The sequence below is a fragment of the Medicago sativa genome, chromosome 3, assembly GCF_051527215.1.
Source record: "Medicago sativa cultivar Bolivia chromosome 3, Bolivia_mono, whole genome shotgun sequence".
NCBI lineage: Eukaryota > Viridiplantae > Streptophyta > Magnoliopsida > Fabales > Fabaceae > Medicago > Medicago sativa.
This window is the reverse complement of record NC_140751.1, coordinates 5017198-5027774: the sequence shown is the minus strand read 5'-3', so window position 1 is coordinate 5027774 and position 10577 is coordinate 5017198.

The following is a 10577-nucleotide window of genomic DNA, read 5'->3' as shown; positions in this document are numbered from 1 at the left end:
TCTCTTTTCGATTCAACAGTAGCGTTTTAATATTATTAATCACCTATACTATTATCACATATACTATTTTTTCAGGTCCTTTTTGTTTCAATATTATTAATCAGTAGCGTTTTGATTTTAATAATAATATTTCAGGTCCTAAAATATTATTATTTCACGAGTAGCGTTTTAATATTATTAATCACCTATACTATCATTTTATGATAACACCTATACTATTATTTCAGGTCTTTATTTCTAAATAATTATTATATACATATATCAACCACTTTAGAATCCTGCTTTTTAATATAACATGTTTTCATCTTTTTGTTATTTTTTTTTTTTTATTTTTGTAGACGAATTTTTAAACAGCATTTTAAAAATTTTAATCATGTTTACGCACACTTGCAATACCTTCATTCAAATTTGATTCCTATTTAACCAATAAATTTCATCAGTTTGGTTTCTAATTTTCTTTTTCAGAAATTATGGCTGCCAAATTTGACCTCATTGATAGCATAACAATCAATAATAAGTACAGAGTATGGAGATTCAAGATTAGGATCATTAGAATGTGGAGAATGCCAAACTATTAAGATAGAGACCAGGTTGATTTAATCGATATGGTGTTCATGGATGAAAAAGTATGCATCGGTTCTTTTTCCTTATTAACTTTTATTTGTTTTCTTTTATTATTGTTTTATTATTCACAATTTTTGTTGACTGAAAAGTAGGAGTCCCAATAATGTTGATGAGAAATATTGACCAAGCCAATGGATTGTGTAATGGAACAAGATTGAAGGTACGAAAATTGGGAAACAACGTCCTTTAGTGCATAATTCTGTCTGGGACAAATATCGGAGACATTGTTCTCATTCCTAGAATGAGCATGATTACAGACAACCTTAATAGTTTAAAAGAAGAAAATTTCCAGTATCCATTTGTTTTTGTATGACCATTAACAAATCTCAAGGACAAACACTTTCAGTTGTTGGGTTGTATCTTCCAAGACCAGTCTTTAGTCATGGTCAACTGTATGTTGGTCTTTCAAGGGTTAAAAGTAAGCAAGAGCTAAGATACTTATTGAAAATAGTGTTGATCTTCTTCCGAATACAACAATTAATATTGTATACAAAGAAGTATTTGAAAACTTAATATAGCAAGATATGTAGCATTTGTCTTTTATACATTAGTTGGGATTTAATTTTATCGACAAAGTACTATTCCTTTCAATTATCACATTATTATATTTTATTTTTGCATACTACACTTATTAATTACTACTTTTGTATTCCAAGATTAGATAGCTTATTTTATGTTCGTTAATAATTTTTATTTTTAAATTTAAATCATTTCAATTTTTTTCATGTATGTGTCCATGAACATAACCTTATTTAATATTTTCTATGACTATCCCGGGCAACGCCGGGTCACTACACTAGTATATATATATATATATATATATATTATTCATCTAGTTTGTTACACTTTTTAAATGATAAAGGAAACAAAATCTGACATACATATATATATATAGGGGTTTGCTAGGATACACCCACTAGTTTTTATTAAGGTGTGTTTTAGCAAAGACATAACTAAAAGTTGTTAAATACACTTTAAGGTGAATGTTGCTAAAACACACCTTCTAAAAAATAAGTGGGTGTATGTTAGCAACTCATATAGGCATTTGCTAGGATACACCCACTTATTTTTTAGAAGGTGTGTTTTAGCAAGTTATAACTAAAAAGTAGTTAAATACACCTTAAGGTGTAGCTTGCTAAAACACTCCCACATAAAAACTAGTGGGTGTGTTCTAGTAAATCCCATATATATATATATATATTTGACGTAGTGAGAGTACTTAAGTCGTTCGGTAAGTTTTTCTTCCCTGAACGTTTTTGCTTTTGCTTTCCATAAGCCTTGATGCCTTTGTGTTCTTTATCATGTTTGTGTCCTGCGATCATGTTCTCTTGCCTTTGATTTCATAAAGCCACCTTTGATTTCCATTAAGCCACCATTGAGTTCCATAAATCCAAATTTATACTTTTGTCTTTTATGATATATTCCAAGCGTTTCTTGATTCCATGGCTTCATCCACTTTTGCAGCCGTTGTACTTTTCTCACTATTCTTCAAACCTTATAATTTTGGCCGGTTGGTAATCTAATAATTTGTAGACCATAAACATCTTGTTCCCGTACAAATCATATTCATTCAATCTTTTGTGGCCTACTACTCCAGTTTAGGGATTAAGGTTTCTGTTTCTAGGGTTGTCACATGAGTGTCATTAGTTGGAATTGTCGGGGTTTAGGTAGCCCGAGCACAATTCCTAATTTAAAGTACATAGTTCGGACCTATAAACCGGATGCAATAATCTTGTCTGAAACAATGACAACGTCTAATAAAATTGAAGAATTGAAATATACGTTGGCTTTTGATTACTGTTTTTCTGTTGATCGTATTGGTAGAGGAGGTGGTTTGGCATGTTTATGGAAAAAGAACATTAATTGTACTATCACAAATTTCTCCCAAAATCATATTGATATGGAGGTTAATGACTCTTTGAGGGGAAGATGGAGGTTAACTGGATTCTATGGTATGCTAGAAGGAGGAAGGAGAAGAGAGTCTTGGAATTTACTTCGGCAATTATCCAATCTTTCTCAACTTCCTTGGTGTATTATTGGTGATTTTAATGATATTCTATCAGCTGAAGAAAAGAAGGGAAGATCTAATCGTCAACCGTGGCTTATACAAGGATTTCGGCAAGCTGTTTTGGATGCTGGACTTGCTGATATTCATATGGATGGTTATGCTTTCACATGGTTCAAAAGTCTCAGAACTATTCGCGCTGTGGAGGAGAAATTGGATAGAGCTATGGCAAATGATAGTTGGTTTGATAAATTCCAAAATGCAAAGCTTGAGTGTCTTACTACCACATCCTCGGATCACTATCCCCTTTTGCTAGATTGTGCTCCGCAGCCTGTGCTTAATTCTGGTCAACGTCGCTTTCGCTTTGAGAATGCGTGGCTTGCTGAACCCGAGTTTGGGCCTTTTGTTTCTCAAAGATGGCAAGGTTATGGTGCTCGTCCTCTTGTGAATAAACTCAAACAATGTGCTGTGGATCTATCTAAATGGAGCATGAATACTAACCAAAACACTAGACAAGAGATCCGCAAGACTCAACGTAAGCTTGAAGCTATTCGTCCACATGTGGATGCCTATAATGTGAGTTATTTCAACATGTTAAAGCATAGGTTGGATAAATTGTTGATCAAAGATGATATGTTTTGGAAACAACGTGCTAAGACATTTTGGTATCTTGATGGGGATCTTAATACGAAGTTTTTCCATGCGGCAGCCAGCACCAAAAGAAAGTTGAATAGAATTGAGCATCTTGAAGATGAACATGGTTTTGAATGTCGATCTGAAGATGGTCTGAAGCATATTGTGCGTGATTATTTCATGCATCTTTTTCAAAAATCACCGAGCTCGCGTGCAAGTGTCATTAATTTGGTTCCAACTTCAATCACCAGAGATGATAATGATAGGTTGACTGCAGATTTCACTTTAGAGGAGTTCAAACAGGCAGCTTTCTCCATGCAAGCAGATAAATGTCCAGGACCGGATGGATTTAACCCAGGCTTCTATCAACATTTTTGGGACACTTGTGGTCATGAAGTTTATCAGGCAGGTTGTCATTGGCTAGCAAGTGGCGTTTTCCCACCACATGTCAATTCTACTAATATTACTCTTATTCCAAAAGGTGATTCTCAGACTTCAATGAAGGATTGGCAGCCTATTGCTCTCTGTAATGTTGTGTATAAAATTGTAGCCAAGGTGCTTGCTAATAGGCTCAAACAGGTGCTCGATAAATGTATCTCTATTAATCAAACAGCTTTTGTCCCAGGTCGATCTATTTTAGATAATGCAATAGTGGCTATTGAAATTGTTCACTATATGAAGGCACAGGCAAAAGGAAAGAGTGGAGATGTTGCACTTAAGTTGGACATTAGTAAAGCTTATGATAGATTAGATTGGGATTACCTACGAGATATCATGATTCAAATGGGTTTCTCATCTCGATGGGTTAGCTGGATTATGCTTTGTGTTGAGACGGTTGATTACTCAGTCTTGGTTAATGGAGCATCGGTGGGTCCTATTTGTTCATCATTTGTGCTGAAGGTCTTTCCTCCCTTATTCGTGAAGCTGAACGTTGCAATAATATTAGAGGTACCTCGATATGCAGAAATGCACCAATTATTTCTCACCTCCTCTTTGCAGATGATTGTTTTCTTTTCTTTAGAGCTTGTGCAAGTGAGGCTGTTTGTATGAAAAATATTTTGACTACTTATGAAGAAGCCTCGGGGCAAGCCATTAATCTCCAGAAGTCATAATTGTTTTGCAGTCGTAATACTCCAGATGATTTAAAGAATCTCATTGCTACAACTCTTGGTGTTCGTCAAGTGTTGGGTACAGGTAAATATCTTGGACTACCATCAATGATTGGCCGTAGCAAGCATGCAAATTTTAAATTTATTAAGGATCGTATCTGGAACAAAATAAATTCTTGGAGTAGTAGATGTCTCTCACAGGCTGGTAGGGAGGTTCTTATTAAGTCTGTTTTGCAATCTATTCCTTCCTATGTGATGAGTATTTTCCTTCTTCCCGGATCCCTAATAAATGAGATAGAAAAAATGTTAAATTCTTTTTGGTGGGGACATAATTCAGCAAATTCTCGAGGATTACACTGGCTATCTTGGGAACGTCTTTCAGTTCCAAAGGTGTTTGGAGGTATGGGAGTTAAGAGCCTTAAGGCATTTAATATGGCTATGGTTGGTAAGCAGGCATGGAAGTTGGTTTCTTCTCCAGAATCTCTAATCACTCGATTACTCAAAGCTAAATATTTTCCTCGAAGTGACTATTTTGGAGCTAGTTTAGGCCATAATCCTAGTTATGTTTGGCGTAGTATTTGGAGCGCTAAAGATGTGATTCAACGCGGTTTTCAGTGGAGTATAGGCACAGGCGAACACATACCAGTTTGGGATCACCCTTGGATCAGTAATGTTGTACGAGTTTTACCCTCAACTCCTTATCAACTGGAGTGGCCATCTATCACCGTTTCTGATTTGTTGACTACACCCCATAAACAATGGAATATGGAGTTCATTAATGCTTTTTTTGACAATGCTACTGCCAGAAATATTTTTAACACTCCTTTGCTTTCTTCTGTAATTCATGATGTGCCTGTTTGGAAGTTAGAGAGGGATGGTACTTACTCAGTTAAAAGTGCTTATAAGGATATTTTGAATCATGATGTGGCAGTTGTTCAACACCGTGTGCCGGGTAACTGGAATTGTATCTGGAGTTTAAAATTGCCTCCGAAAGTTAAGAATTTCCTTTGGCGAGCTTGTCATAACTGCTTGCCCACAAGAATCCGTTTGCAGTCTAAGGGAGTTCAGTGTACTGATAGGTGTGCAGTGTGTGATGATTCTGGCGAGGATAGTACTCATCTGTTTTTTCTGTGTAATAAAAGTATGCTCTGCTAGCAACGTATTGGTTTATGGAGCCCATTGATGGCTGTTTTTGATATTAATGCCAGTTTTTCAACCAATGTGTTTGCTATCCTACTACATCTAGATATGCAGCAAAAACACATTTTTAGTGTGACCCTCTGGAGTATTTGGAAGCATCGAAATAATAAGGTATGGAATAACATTACTGAAACAGCTCAAGGTATTTGTGCCCGTGTAGATTCTCTTCTTACTAGTTGGAGGAATGCTCAACATATTAGACATTCTATCCCTCATAATCCTGACACCCCGAACAATTCAAAGTGGATCAAACCAAGTCCTGGCAGGTTTACTTGTAATGTTGATGCATCCTTCTCTCAAGCTCGGAATCGAGTTGGTATTGGTGTTTGCATTCGAGATGATGAAGGTCGGTTTGTTTTAGCCAAGACTGAATGGATGACTCCGCTCCTTGATGTGGATTTGGGTGAAGCTTTGGGCTTGTTATCAGCAATGTACTGGGTTCGTGATCTGCATCTCGGTATTGTGGACTTTGAGCTTGACTCTAAAACTGTGGTAGATAGTATCTATGGTAGTAAAAGTGGCGTCTCTAATTTTAGCGCAGTCATTAATGATTGTAGACATCTGTTAGCTTCTGATTTAGTAACCTCTGATGTTAGGTTCATTCGGAGACAAGCCAACGAAGTTGCTCATAGCTTTGCTAGAGTGGCTTTGCGTCATGCTAGTTTCCATATTCATATTAGGATTCCATCTTGTATCTCTACTATTATTATGAATGAAATGCACTAAGTTTCTTCTTGTCAAAAAATATATATATATATATATATATATATATATATATATATATATATATATATATATATATATTTGACAAATTGTTTTCTTTATATATAGTATAGATAAATTTTAATACATATATTTTACTTATCAATAAAATAACAAAATATTGTTGAGACAATTATCGGTGATACTAACAAACCACTGAAATAATATTTTCATTAAGAAAATAAAAAAGAAAAAACATTCAATTATATCTGATTGATAATTACATAATAACATAACTTTACAAAGTATTTATTACAAGACATATACATTCTTTTCAAAAAAAAACTACACATTTTCAAGATTGTTTTTTTTTCTTCTAAAAATAATTTGCCTTTGTTATTTCTTTATCTTATTTATTAGTCAAAATAAAAATTATATTAAATAAAAAATTAGATAAAGAGACCGGGGGCATCAGACCTGACTCAAGTACAACTCAAAACGGGGATACAACATAATAAATAAGAGCAAGTAGATCGACCCTGATCTATCCTATTTTTATTACTAATCACAGACGCAACCTAGCAAACCCGTATACGGGTGCGAAACCGAGTTACAAAAAAAATATGGAAAAAATATGAAAAGCGAAAATTTGCAAAGAACGATTAATGGATTGACTGTTATTAAAATCCAAGTATGAAGAACCTCCTGAACAAATCAGCAAGCATAAAAGCTCTTTCGTGCTTGAAGAACTAGAGTGTAGGCAAAGAGGACATCTTGAAACCTGCAGATCTCAAAATATTTGGAAACAACAGAGAATCAAAGAAGTCAGGTCACCATGCCATATTATAAAATAATATTTTTTACTGTTATACATTATTAATTATTATATCTTTTAGAAATGTGAGTATAAAAAACACCGAAAAAATGGTAAATGAATCACTTAATAAAATAGTTGTACAATTATTACACATGACTCATAACGACATATTTTTATCAATAATGAAATCTTTATTATTTTTAATAATTTTACATATTTTTAGTTTACCACTTCATAATATTTAATAACAACTATTTCAATGATTATATCATGGGCAAACCACTCTTTAAAAAAAATCATAGGCAAATTACGCTAACCTCTCCTGAGGTCTTTTTACATAACACAAACACCCGCTCTATTTTTTAACTAAATACTAATCTCTCTTATTTTTTTTATCAAATTGACAAGCACTTCCCTTATAATATAAAACAGTTTAAACTTTGTTAATTCCATTTTTTTGAGCAATTAAATTCTTCATAGGATTATCAACTCGCTTAATTTTTGACTATTTTTTCTTTTCATTTTTCACTCAGGTGATTTTTCCCAACTTATTGTTCCTCAGTCAAGGTGGTTAAATTATTAAACTCTAATGTAATAAAACGGATATATCGAAGATTATTTCCTTTACATTGATCAAACAAAATGTCCATCCACCAAAATTTTATCATTTCTATATTCTCTTGTGATCTCTTTTATAATTGTCGATGTTTGATTCCATTTGGTGGTAAAAATAAATGTTATTCTTTTTCCATTGGGAGAAAAGACCCTAATTACCTTAATTGTGAAAAGAGAAAACAAATTCAAATAAAACAATGTAATTTAAATTAAATTGTATATTTACAAAGTTATTGAAATGGATAAAATGAGGGGAGATTGATGTGTTTGAAAAATTAGAAGGGATGATTATGTTATTTAAGAAAATCTTCAAGGAAATTAATGCAATTTGCCCTTTTATCATTAGCGTCGGCTTTATCATTAGTTTTTTTTTTCATCTTATTTTCTCAATTCATATAGTATTGCAATGCGCTTTGATGCATAGCTCCCTGCTTTGAATTAGCCCGTGCACGGGCCCGTACTTAGCATGAGTTTGTTGCTAGTTCACCTTAAAGGTGAATATATAGGGTGTCTAGGGTTTGAACCCCGGCCGCTGCGCATATATTATGCATTATCCATCAAAATTTTGAGGTCAATAAAAATTATTAAGAAAGCCAAAAACATGCTTCAGAATACAAAAAAACATTTCAAAAGTCAATAATATTTGACAGTTTCTGCTCTAATCCACTATAAGTGGTCTTTAACAACCCTTTGTTGACAAGCAATTTGTGAGGTTTTCATTCTCATACATTTCTTCAAACACAGTACAATTTAGATACAAACGAAAAATAATACTACAAAAAAGAAGAAAAAGATCAAAATAGTAAAACCATAAAAACACCAACAAGGGATATTAAATCTCAAACCATAAACGGATGGAGTGACCAAATCACCAAAATACAAAGATGTCATGGTGACTTTAGAGGGAGTCGCTTGGAAGCCAATTTTGCAAGTGAGATTGGAAACAGAGTGGCGAGATTTAGAGGCAGTGGATGATGCCGAGCAATCAAAGAAAGGGACTTGTAAAGGGAAGAGTTAGAGGTTGAGGGACGACCGCCGCAATAATCCCAACCACACTCCTAAAGCACGCCGAAAGTCCTTTGTGTATGTCTTCATCGTCGAAAACAATGCGCTGTTGATCATTCTCTTCATTGACATCACTTTTAGCAGCCTGAGACAACGATGAGGAGGCCATGAGAAACAATGGATCAAGGACTTGAAACAAACAGGTACCCGCGATGAGAGCAAAACTAAACAGAGAAAAAGAAACGCTTTACAGTACTGACCTGACAACGCAAAACCCTCTTACGAGTCCATGTCACGCAAGTGAAAATGTGATAGCTGATGCAAGGATGCGAATAACATCCAAGAGTTTTTATGCGTAATTAGTTAGTTTTTGCGTTTAATTGAGATATGAAGGAGTACATTCAAGTTAGCATATTAATAGATCCATTATAATTAGTTGGGCAACCACAAACGACAGACCCTAATTGGATCTATATGTTTTGAAATTGGAGAGCAATTAATTTTGATTGTAGATTAAAGAATCAACTATTCTGCATTTGGAATTTTACAAGCATCCATGGAGCATGAAGGATAGCTACTATTTTGAATATTCAGATGGTAAATTAAAATCCTGGCATATACCATTATGATGTTCATCCTTGGAATGAAAAATGCAATTAAGGCTGGCAGCTGTTAGTAATCATCAATCAGTACAACATATAGTTGATTTTTGCTTTAGATATTGGTGGTAGCATAAATTTGTTAGAACACAAATTTGTTAGAACTAAATTTGCCAAGACTCAAAGTTGAAGTTAAAACTTAAAAATGGTTCGTCAGGAACCAAATCAAACAAAAAAAGGATGGTTATAACCAGCATGCATATTAGAGTTGATATTAAAGCTGTCATCATGGGAGTTTTTGTTTTACCTTTACTACATTCGCTATTTTGGTCAGTGTCTTAGCATGGTGCTTGTGACCAGCATGCATAGCTACAAAAAAAAAGTATATTTCACTCTCTTTTTAATCATTAAGTATTGTTTATGGAAGAGCTATTTGAAAACCATACGAGAAGGAAGAATCAACCAGTTAGTGTCTGCTAAGGAATGAGATAAATATTTTTCTTTGGCGGTGCTTACTCATCCAGAAAATTGTGAATATCAATTAGGAAGAGTATCAGGCCTTTGCATTTTAGGAGACTCGAGAGGTGACTGGAGCAAGGTGGAAAGGAGTGGTGCAAGTTTTCCGACAAGGGTAGTGTACCAACAGACATTTCTGAGCATAACAAATGGGTACCTTGATTTTGGGATTAGAGATTCTCTTATATAGTTGAGTCGTCGAAGTGATCTGGCTAGGCAGGGAAAGAGATGTAGTATAACTTTGTTAAGATATTAATGTTAAAAAAATGATATAAAACATACAAAAGCTGAGTATCAGGTCATGGAAGTTTTCCATTCATTTAATTTTATCATCGTCTGCGTTGTTAATTTCTCTTTGTAAAAGAAATAGGGATGTAGTAGACAAATGAATTGTAAAGGAAATAGGGATGTACGTAGTAAATAAATGAAATATTGATGAAATTTTGTAGGTTGACATCAACAACAGGACCTCAAATGGAAAATATATAAATGACACTTCTAAAACCAGTTCTTTTTTCTTAGATTAATTTGGGGAATGGGAATCAAGCAATCATCAATCCAATGGTGCTTATATCGTATATTTGTAGCAGCAATAATGAAACTTCCTAGAATAATATCTAATTATATATGAAGGGTACAATTGCCCCAAAGCTATAAACCATAAGCATCTCAACTCAGATATAAACCCCCTATAAGCTAGCAAGCTTTTGACAGAAAATTGAAGATTGGACAGTCACTTAACCAATCTTGTT